Raw genomic sequence first — 11,584 nt, 5'->3', positions numbered from 1 at the left:
AGGATCCAGGACAGGTGAGATTACCCCTTTAGGACTACTACTCCCACCATGCTCTGATGGAGTTGCCAGGCCATGATGGGAGTTGTAGTTCTGCAGCCTGTGGCCATCCAGGTTGCAGAAGTACAACTCCCATCATGGCTCTGCTGACAGGCCATGATGGGAGTTGTAGTTCTGCAGCCTGTGGCCATCCAGGTTGCAGAAGTACAACTCCCATCATGACTCTGCTGGCAGGCCATGATGGGAGTTGTAGTTCTGCAGACTGTGGCCATCCAGGTTGCAGAAGTACAACTCCCATCATGGCTCTGCTGGCAGGCCATGATGGGAGTTGTAGTTCTGCAGACTGTGGCCATCCAGGTTGCAGAAGTACAACTCCCATCATGGCTCTGCTGGCAGGCCATGATGGGAGTTGTAGTTCTGCAGACTGTGGCCATCCAGGTTGCAGAAGTACAACTCCCATCATGGCTCTGCTGGCAGGCCATGATGGGAGTTGTAGTTCTGCAGCCTGTGGCTATCCAGGTTGCAGAAGTACAACTCCCATCATGGCTCTGCTGGCAGGCCATGATGGGAGTTGTAGTTCTGCAGACTGTGGCTATCCAGGTTGCAGAAGTACAACTCCCATCATGGCTCTGCTGGCAGGCCATGATGGGAGTTGTAGTTCTGCAGCCTGTGGCCATCCAGGTTGCAGAAGTACAACTCCCATCATGGCTCTGCTGGCAGGCCATGATGGGAGTTGTAGTTCTGCAGACTGTGGCTATCCAGGTTGCAGAAGTACAACTCCCATCATGGCTCTGCTGGCAGGCCATGATGGGAGTTGTAGTTCTGCAGCCTGTGGCCATCCAGGTACACTAGGGGCTGTGTGGGTACCTGTGATTTATGTTGGCATACTAGACCATCTCATCAGGAAATCCTGAAGGTTTTTCCTGATGGTTTCCTGATGGTTTCCTGATGGTAAAAACGGATTACTGTCAGGAAATCCTGATACTATCCTGATGACATTTGAGGTCTCCTGATCAGGATTTCCTGACAGTAAAAACTGACACGGACGTGTGAATGGGGCCTAAGAGATAGAGATTAGTAAATCCCCCCCCCCCATTCACCATATAATCAGGACTATTAACATTTATTAGAAATATCTTTCCCCAGAAGAATATCTTAAGCCCCATTACACGGGATGATGTGGGTAGTAAGCGAGCGCGGACCTGTCAGGTCCTCTTTCCCTCGCCAGCTGCCGGCGCTATTACTCACGCTGACAGCAAGTGAGGAGGAGCAGGTAAGAGCTTGGGAGCCAGGACCGTGGGGAGCTGCTCAAGTGATTGTCAGATCGTCCGGGCAGCCCATAGGAGATAGTGGCGGCAGGGCCGTATTAACAGCTGCTTTTGCCCAGGTACTAAACCTGAAGACGCCCCATCTTCACTCACCAATCAGCATCATAAACCTGAACAATACCGCCATACTGTCTTGGACATATAAAACACTAGGCACCCATGGTCTGGTGCCTAGGGCAGCACCTTACAGGGGGCAGCACCAAGGAGCAGGGGGAAGAAGCACCTTTTTTGTTTTTATTTTTTTAGTCTCCCACTTCCCCTTCAGACTTGCCATTAAATCTGGTGTCTTTTCAAAGGGGTGGGGGTGGGGGTATGGTGGAATTGTTTAGGTCTGGTATGGAGGTGTTATTCAGTCACAGTATGGCAGAATTGTTCAAGTCTGGTGTGGTAGTGTTATCCAGTCACGGTATCAGGTCTGGTGCAGAGCGAAATACGCTGTGAACTTGTAGTCTTAGGTTATGTTCCTACAACCTCTTTTTTTGGGCCTTTTGAGTTTAAATAATTGCCGTTATTTCAAAATAATAGCTGTTATTTCAAAATGTTGGCCGTTATACAAATGATGCCTATTATTTTGACTCAAATGGCCAAAAAAAGATGTTATGGGAACATAGCCTTTAACTGTATTTCTATTCACTGTACAACATGTTTCAGGGCCAGTCAGACTTCTTCATCAGGTACAATCCATATGTAATACATGTTTCAGGGGCAATGCATCACAGAATCACAGAAAATGACTTATTTTTTTATGATTTTATTTTTATTTTGTACATGTTTATTTTGACCATATCTCCCTTCAAAACTTTAAAAATTGTTAACTACATACCAAAAAAATATAAAATAGGGTCATGTACCAACCCAACCTATTGCACAATTTACCCAGGGGCCATAAGCAGTGCAGTACTTTTAAACAGTAGGATGAAGTAATGACAGTAATAAGAAGAAAGTAGTACCACTCACCACTAGGGATGAGCGAAACGGCAGAGGTTCGGGTTCGTATGAACCTTAACTATTGGCTTCTGATTCCCGATGTCTGCCCGCTCCGTGGAGAGGGTGGATACAACCTTGGGGACCGCCTGGAAAACTGGGATACAGCCATAGGCTGTATCCCAGTTTTCTAGGCGGTCCTCAGGCTGTATCCACCCTTTTCTACCGAGCGGGCAGACAGCGGGAATCTGAAGCCGATAGTTCAGGTTCGCTCATCCCTACATCACCACCCCCCAGAATGATTCTTCTCATCTCTATTGCTGATCAAAAGGGCATCAGGTTTGCTTCTGAGGGTCAGCATGTCCTGTGGTCCTTGTTCCAGCTTTTTTTTTTTTCTTTTTTTTTAGAGGTGTAGCCTTGGACTCCGGAATGTGTTCTGTCCCTTTTTGTCTCGCTTGCCCATAGTGGAGCACCCTTTTTTGAAAGGGCGACCCCATGTTGCTGTCTGCTACAGTGTACTTAGATTCTCTCCCTATATACAACCCATACATGTTTCATCCCACCATTACTTGGGAATAATCAGTGGATTAAATGGGAAATAGGTACATATGGTTACCCAAGCAGGGTTGTGATGTTACAGGATTGAGAGATACAGCGGATGACTGCAAGCAGCGACACTGCTCTCCCGGGCAACCAGGATAGGTAAGTATCACTTCTTTACTATGACAACCTGACATCATCATGGTTGGTTGGCGTCCTACCTGCTGAGTTGTATGTAACTATGGACGTACTGAAACAAATCAAGTACATTCTGTACAAAATGATGGTGAATGCCACTCCTCTCTTATTTAAACATCAATTCTTTACTATGTTCCCACCCCCCCCTGTTTAGTTTTTTTTTTACGTTTGTCCGGAGTACTTCTTTAATGTCACCCTATGAGAAATTGCTTGCAATTAGACTTGAGCAAAGCTGACTTTGTTTCGATTGGTACAAAGCTAAATGACCGGCTTTTGAATCCCACTGTCAACTAAATCAGCTTTTTATTCTGGACTGGACAACATCTTTTTATTGCCATTGTTTTTTTGCGTGGGGGGGGGCTGTCAATTTGGCATTTTATGCAAATTACGACCATCATTTGCATAAAATGGACGAGTTTTGGTCAAAAAAAGAAGTTGTGGGAACATAGCCTATGACTGTATCCATATTTTCCTTGGGCTGTCTCTGTCTTCTCAATGGAGCGTGCAGGCATCTCTTACTCTGATGTCATCATATTCTGACATTAGAGTAACTGTATTCAGATGAATGGAACAGATTTAAATCCATTATAAGGCTTGGTTGCCACAACATCTTTTTTTTTTCGCTACTTCTGCTGCTGCTTTGACATCCGTCATTTTGGTGTCAAAGCGAGGCTGTCTGCATAAAACTGTACGTTTGGGCCCCAAAATGACATTCATGAAAAAAAAAAACACGAAACGGTTAAAAGAAAGACTTTGTGTGAATATAGCCTAAGGCCATGTTCACACACTGTAAAATAATACCAAAATACTGCAGTAATTATGCGCTCCAGTAAAGTTGATAGGGAATTTGGCGTCAATGTGCTCAAAAGTAGAGATACCAGAGTAGACAGTAAAAAAGGCCACAACTGAGGTCAGGTACAGATCAATTAAAACAATGAATTTCCTCTTCCAAAAGATAACTCACTGGATGAAAACTGACAAACCCAAAAATAAAATCCAACCTTAAAAATAGCTATTACTATTAGAAATTGTGTTATTTTTACAGTTATATAATGCTGCCAAAATACTGTGTGTGAACATGGCCTAAAAAGGACAAAAAAATGAACCACAAAAGGCTTTTTTTAACCACTTCACGACCCATCCCAAAATGGCCTAAATGACCAGGTGCCAATTTTCATTTTTGCATTTAAATTTTTTGCTCCTCGTCTTCTAAGAGCTATAGCGCCTTTATTTCTTTATCTACAGTTAGTAGATAAGTTAGTTAGTTTTTTTTTTTTTTGTAAAACTGACAGGTTATCTTTGTTCTATACATCAATCCAAACACAACAATATGCAAGTTTTTATAGCTTTTCTAATGTTTTACTTTTTTTTACAGTTAAAGGGGAAGTATCAGCAGGTTAGACGAGTCTAACCTTCTGACAGCCCCCTATAGCGCCCAGGATGCTGAGGAGGAAGGTATGTGTCTCACCTTCCTCCTTGGCACTGGTCCCGTGCTGTTAGTCGGCGTAATCTTCAGCACTGTTAGGAACACTACCCTGTCCCCACAGCGCCATCCAGCCGCCCTCTCCATTTACTTTGGGTTGCAAAATGCCACAAAAATGGCCAAAAACTTCTAGTAGCTTTTCTGGAATTTAAGTGTTTTATTATTTTCTAAGTACAAGCTATGTGATTCCAGGCTTTCTATGGAAGAATTGGGGAAAAACACCAATATGTTAACTACCACCTTAGCAGTCATAGCAGGTACTATGGGGCCCAACGTATCAGGGGCCCACCCTTGCAATACACTGGGTCTCCTGAGTTGTCATCATATGACCAAGGGAGATGCCTACCATGGAGGACACTATGTACTGGAGAGGGGAGGATACTATGGGAGATGCCTATTTTGGAGGACACTATGGGCGATGTCCACCATTCGGGGCACTATCTACTGTAGGGGGATACCTGGGGAGATGCCTATCATATGCTATCTACTGGTCTGAAGACTAGCAAACAGGGTGATTACCTACTGTGGGATGGGGTGGAAGAGGGGGGCCCAATCAAAAATTTGCTGTGAGGCCTAGGCTTTTCTAGTTACGCCACTGCTGTAGCATCAGCTTTTATATTATTCATGGGCACTGGGAAAAGAATACAATGCAGACCAAATAATCATAAACTTCTTACTCTGAACTTATTAATCAATTTACGGCTCAGAAAATGTCTGCAATTCCTGGTTGCCTCTAAATCACAAGACAATAGGGTGGGGGTGATGCTGGATTATTCACATGTTGACTTTTTAAGCCATTGGTGGAGACCACAAGGCTCTCCTAGTTCCATACATACAAATGTATTGCTATGCATACTAATGGACAGGTTTTTTTTATAGTACTGGACTTAATATGCAATAATATTGTGATACAGAAAAAATCACAAACACGGTGTTAAAGAAAATATTGTAACCTTAGCCCAACATACAGTACCATGATTTTGTATAGTTCTTAATGCAGCTCATAAAAAAACTCTTTATATCCTTGTCCTTATATCTAGGTGTCTGGAGGATAGAAATGTAAGAAAAATGAAAATGGGAAAAATATTTTTGTTTTTTATTAGGTGAAATAATTTGCCTTATGCGGTAGAGATTGACATGAATAATTGATTTAGCTGATTTGACAAGTAAGTGGAGACAGATCTGACGCCATTCCTTTTACATATCATGTGCATGTGTTGAACAATATAATGCACACAGCTGTATTCACTTATTGCGGAGTAAACGCTTCAATTGTTGAACATCATTGGGATTTCTATGTACAATGTCTATCACTTTAATTCTTCTAGGATTGAAGACACAATCTTCCTCTTGGCCACTAGGGTTCATGGTGTGTGGTGGGGCCCAAGCAGTGTTATAGCCATGATCATTCCACGTCTTCTGTAATGGGTGGTTCTGACGGGTTATTTTTTTAACTTTGCCAATGTTCACCCTCAGCTTTAAGACAACCTTTCTATTATTATTGTTTAATGGGTACTTCTTAGCTTTTTCTATGTCTCGGCTCACATAGACCCCTCTGCCAAACATGCCATCTGCAGATTGTTTGAATCCATGCCTTATGATCTCCTCAGCGGCTTCATAGGTGGTACCATGAAGCATAGTATAGATCCAATGCTCTCTTGGATACTGACCACCATTTAGAAAGGATTCTCTTTTGAGCAATCCACTGTAAAAAAGTTATGTTTTGGCTTATATTTTACTTGAAATGGGAGTGGAGAATGTGGTGGTGGTGGTGGAAGACATAGTAGTGGAGAATGTTCCAGTGGAGAACTTTCCTGGCGAGAATGTTTCAGTGAAAAACCGATTTGTAGACAGAAGGTCATGCTTTTTCTGGGGAAAAAAAAAAGAAACAAAAAACACATAGATTAATTAAGGGGGGGGGGGGGACCAACACATCTGGTAATGGTCTAGAGCTTCCCCTTATTTTAATGTTAATCCCTGGGTGTTGGCGAAATCACCCTAAGGTATGTGTTCTTGGTTCCTAATCGTATGTGTCAGATCTGGATACAGGCGCTCAGAGAACTGAATAAGGGCCCATTCACACTGAGCAAAAGTGGCACAATTTCAAGTGGAGCCTGCTCCCCGGACATTGCTTGAAATTCCACTTGTCCCTCTGTTTTATTGGGATTTAAGCACAGAGCGGAGAGCTAAGGAGTGCAAGAAATCCCATTGAATCGACAAAATTTCAAGTAGCGTCCGTGGCGCAGGCTCTACTTGAAATTCTACCACTTTTGCTCTGTGCGAATGGGCCCTAACACAGAACACGCAGGGTGCCAAATCAGAGAATGATTACTTTTATAAGCATTCATGACACTCATAGCGGCTTTATGCCAAATAAATCAGGATTTGATGCATAGTAAGAGAAATAAAATGTGTCTATTTGGGACAGTAAGATACTCAGACCATTTTCTTACAGCTGTCTCTTGGCGATCAGAATGACCAAAGATCATATCATCAAAAAACAGAAGCATCTCGTAAAAATAACTTATAGGAAATATTCTAAAAAAAAGGGAGGTTATCGTTACAGACACAAACTGGAGTCTATATGTTTCATACATACTTACCCCCCTGTACCAGTGCCAGAAAGAACAGGGGGTGCATAAGCATATATATGTCAGCAGTAGCTTAAAGTGTCACTGCGCTTAAAACTTTTTAAAATGTAAATCAACAGTCAATGTGAAATAAAGCAAGTTTGCAATATACATTCATTCACTATTATTTTGTTGTTATCATGCTGTAAAACAAAGCTATACTTGCCAGAAATCCAGGTTCAGTCTACTGAAGGCAGATTTTTTGTGCTGGTTGAAAAAAAGAGAACACAAGAATTCCCATCCAGTACAGAGAGTCACGACTTAATGTGTCCATCAGTCACATGCCTGGGATACATGGGACTTCCTGTGTTTAGACTCTGAAAAAAGAGAGTCAGGAATTCCTGTGTTCCCCATGATAACTACAAAAAAAAATAGTATATGTAAATAGTAATGTAAATTGCAGTCATGCTTTATATCACATCTATTGTTGATTTAGGTTTTGAAAGTTATAACGACAGTGACACTTTAAACATACTTGGCTAAATTTCTGTGTAAGTATATTTGTTATGAATATATGTGTGTGTACATACACTCACCGGCCACTTTATTAGGTACACCATGCTAGTAACGGGTTGGACCCCCTTTTGCCTTCAGAACTGCCTCAATTCTTCGTGGCATAGATTCAACAAGGTGCTGGAAGCTTCCTCAGAGATTTTGGTCCATATTGACATGATGGCATCACACAGTTGCCGCAGATTTGTCGGCTGCACATCCATGATGCGAATCTCCCGTTCCACCACATCCCAAAGATGCTCTATTGGATTGAGATCTGGTGACTGTGGAGGCCATTTGAGTACAGTGAACTCATTGTCATGTTCAAGAAACCAGTCTGAGATGATTCTAGCTTTATGACATGGCGCATTATCCTGCTGAAAGTAGCCATCAGATGTTGGGTACATTGTGGTCATAAAGGGATGGACATGGTCAGCAACAATACTCAGGTAGGCTGTGGCGTTGCAACGATGCTCAATTGGTACCAAGGGGCCCAAAGAGTGCCAAGAAAATATTCCCCACACCATGACACCACCACCACCAGCCTGAACCGTTGATACAAGGCAGGATGGATCCATGCTTTCATGTTGACGCCAAATTCTGACCCTACCATCCAAATGTCGCAGCAGAAATCGAGACTCATCAGACCAGGCAACGTTTTTCCAATCTTCTACTGTCCAATTTCGATGAGCTTGTGCAAATTGTAGCCTCAGTTTCCTGTTCTTAGCTGAAAGGAGTGGCACCCGGTGTGGTCTTCTGCTGCTGTAGCCCATCTGCCTCAAAGTTCGACGTACTGTGCGTTCAGAGATGCTCTTCTGCCTACCTTGGTTGTAACGGTTGGCTATTTGAGTCACTGTTGCCTTTCTATCAGCTCGAACCAGTCTGCCCATTCTCCTCTGACCTCTGGCATCAACAAGGCATTTCCGCCCACAGAACTGACGCTCACTGGATGTTTTTTCTTTTTCGGACCATTCTCTGTAAACCCTAGAGATGGTTGTGCGTGAAAATCCCAGTAGATCAGCAGTTTCTGAAATACTCAGACCAGCCCTTCTGGCACCAACAACCATGCCGCGTTCAAAGGCACTCAAATCACCTTTCTTCCCCATACTGATGCTCGGTCTGAACTGCAGGAGATTGTCTTGACCATGTCTACATGCCTAAATGCACTGAGTTGCTGCCATGTGATTGGCTGATTAGAAATTAAGTGGTAACGTGCAGTTGGACAGGTGTACCTAATAAAGTGGCCGGTGAGTGTGTGTGTGTGTATATATATATATATATATATATATATATATATATATATATATATATATATATATATATATATATAATGACCTATTATACAAAGGTGTTGTCCTGATCTGACTTACCTTGACCTGGAAAGTCTGTCCCTGACTAGGCCCTTTGCCATTACAGTTCCCCAGTCTATAAATGATAAGATATACTTCATTTCTCTGCACTTATTTTCAGTGACAGGGTTATGCAGACATTCCCCCCCCCCCCCCTCCCCCCTCCCATCTCTTATCAGCTTGCAGCTATAGTACCATGGATCCCAGCCAGGCTTAAATCTATACACTTTCACTTTCATTTGGGGCAGTCTCAAATGAATACAAATACAAATGTATATACAATATATGTTCCCTCTCGTAATATGCTTTAATTGTCATTTGTTGCATCCATTTATGTTCAATATTATATGTATGTTGTCTCACATGACTCCTTTACTGTGGGCATCATGGATGGGCAGTGCTGCACTGTCCTAACATTGTGTTGCCTGCCAATGAGCGGAGACCCGGAGAAACAGGCGGAAGTGCAAGCAGGTAAGTACTCCCAATCATAGTTACCTTAAAGGGGTTATCCAGCGCTACAAAAACATGGCCACTTTTCCCCTACTGTTGTCTCCAGTTTGGGTGTGGTTTTGAAACTCAGTTCCATTGAAGTAAATGGAGCTTAATTGCAAACTGCACCTGAACTGGAGACAACAGTAGGGGGAAAGTGGCCATGTTTTTGTAGCGCTGGATAACCCCTTTAAAACCTGGTAGGACACTTGGTCCTCAGAGCCATAAGACAAATTACATCACCATGTAACCGGAGTTACCAATAATCTCTAAAGGCAAGGGGGTTTATGCTCAAAGATCCGAAATCCAAGATTTAAAACTTAAAGGGGTTATCCAGCGCTACAAAAACATGGCCACTTTCCCTCTAATGTTGTATCCAGATTAGGTGGGGTTTTGAAAGTCAGTTCCATTGAAGTAAATGGAGCTTAATTGCAAACCGCACCTGAACTGGAGACAACAGTAGGGGGAAAAGTGGCCATGTTTTTGTAGCGCTGGATAACCCCTTTAAGTATTCAAAATCCTCTAAGTTATAGGAGAATATGCCCTCTGTCTGGTTGGATATGGAGATGTGTATGTAAGTAACAGTTAACAAGTTTATAAGGGTATGGTATTATGTGAACCTGAATAGTGAAGTTCAAAGTTACACGTATAACGGGATAGGTTACACTGAAAGAAAGATGCAAGACTATATTTCTTACCTTGTTGTAGCACTTTTTGTTCACTGTAAAGGTGGAGATGTCTCCTTGTGAAGTTCCAGGATTTGATAAGATTGCTTGATTGATTAATTGATTGATTTGATTTGATTGATTAAGTAAAGAAAGCCTTTCCTTATTATACTTGCGGCCCCCAGGAATCAATTTTATGTTCCCTCGTATGTGTCAGATCTGAATATGAGCGCCCAGAGAGCCAAATGAAACAACCCGCCGGGCGCTGTATCAGAGAAGATATGATCCTCAGATCATCTTCCCACAGCAAACCACAGATGTCTCCCTCCCTGCCCTGCCCTAGAAGCCATGCCACAAAAACAACTTCTTAGAAAGATTGAAAACAAAATGGAGGTTGTAATTACAGACACAAAATGGAATCTATACATCCACATTTGGGTAACATACAGCATATGCATTATTACTCATGTACTCTTATATGGCTCCCACCCATCCAAGGGCAAGATGTACTGGGTGGGTGTGGGGGCCATAGCACACTGGTCTACTGTAGTACCATGCTCATGTTGGTGGTGGCTATATCTTTATTAATGAACAATTAGTTGTCAAAGTTGAATTAAGCCCTTAACAACCCATTTGGTCCTTGAAGTAGAGACTCTGGAGAGGTATAGGGGGCTGCCTTGGGGACCTTGCCTAGGTAGAAGTGTACTCTGCTGGGATAACCTCCTTTTGCCAAACCAGCCTTGAACAACTGGGCAAAGCTAAATCCTCAAGATTACCCAAGCAAGTCAAGCAGTTACCAGTAGGATACTTCAGCTTAGGCTCTTTGTCCTACTGAAAACCAATCCTTTGACTTTACGTACTGTCCTGGCATTTAAGAAGAATCCCAGGCATAGGTAAGATTGAACCAGGTGACAGCTACCCCATCTTTAGGTTTAACAGTGTATCTTGTGCTTAAAATCTCTCTGGAAAACTGTAGCTGTGTTTCAGTTTCACTCCAACTCCAATACTGACTATGGGTATACTGACTGAGGAATTCAGACGGAACCTCCGTTGCAAAACACCCAGCTCGCGCCCGCTTGCGGGCTGCAGCGGGCGCGCATGTCTCTGCCTGCACGGGCGGATTCCACCCTCCGTCCAAAGATTGAACAAGTTCATTCTTTGGAAGGAGGAAGGAATCGGCCCGTGCATAGAACGGACTCTATGACACGGGCAGAGACACGCACGCCCGCTGCAGTCCACGAACAGGCGCGAGCTGGGAATTCCGTGACTGAGGTTTCGTCTGAATTCCTCGGTGTGCACATACCCTAAAAGATCCAGGGCCCTGGCCTAAGCCAGCAGCAGCAACTCTATATCTCCTCACTGCAGCTGAACTGGACAGAAAAGACCTTCCCACCAGGAACTAACTGACCTATATAGGGGTGACCTGGTCTAACCTCCTATTGGTGGGAAAAGTGCTAGAAGGGAAAGAAAGGAAGTTTTCTGATAGGAG

General features: G+C 43.2%; 1 long non-coding RNA gene across 1 annotated transcript; it reads right to left on the bottom strand.

Moving 5' to 3' along the window:
* Positions 1-5,552: 5,552 nt before the first annotated feature.
* LOC138769567 (uncharacterized) lies at positions 5,553-10,352 on the bottom strand. The gene is made up of 2 exons (XR_011359269.1): positions 10,129-10,352; positions 5,553-6,339 (listed from the first exon to the last, which is right to left on the bottom strand). It is a non-coding gene; the product is annotated as an uncharacterized lncRNA (long non-coding RNA).
* Positions 10,353-11,584: the final 1,232 nt, after the last annotated feature.

This window comes from Dendropsophus ebraccatus, chromosome 12 (assembly GCF_027789765.1).
Source record: "Dendropsophus ebraccatus isolate aDenEbr1 chromosome 12, aDenEbr1.pat, whole genome shotgun sequence".
Taxonomy (NCBI): domain Eukaryota; kingdom Metazoa; phylum Chordata; class Amphibia; order Anura; family Hylidae; genus Dendropsophus; species Dendropsophus ebraccatus.
This window is presented reverse-complemented; position numbering and strand designations above follow the sequence as displayed.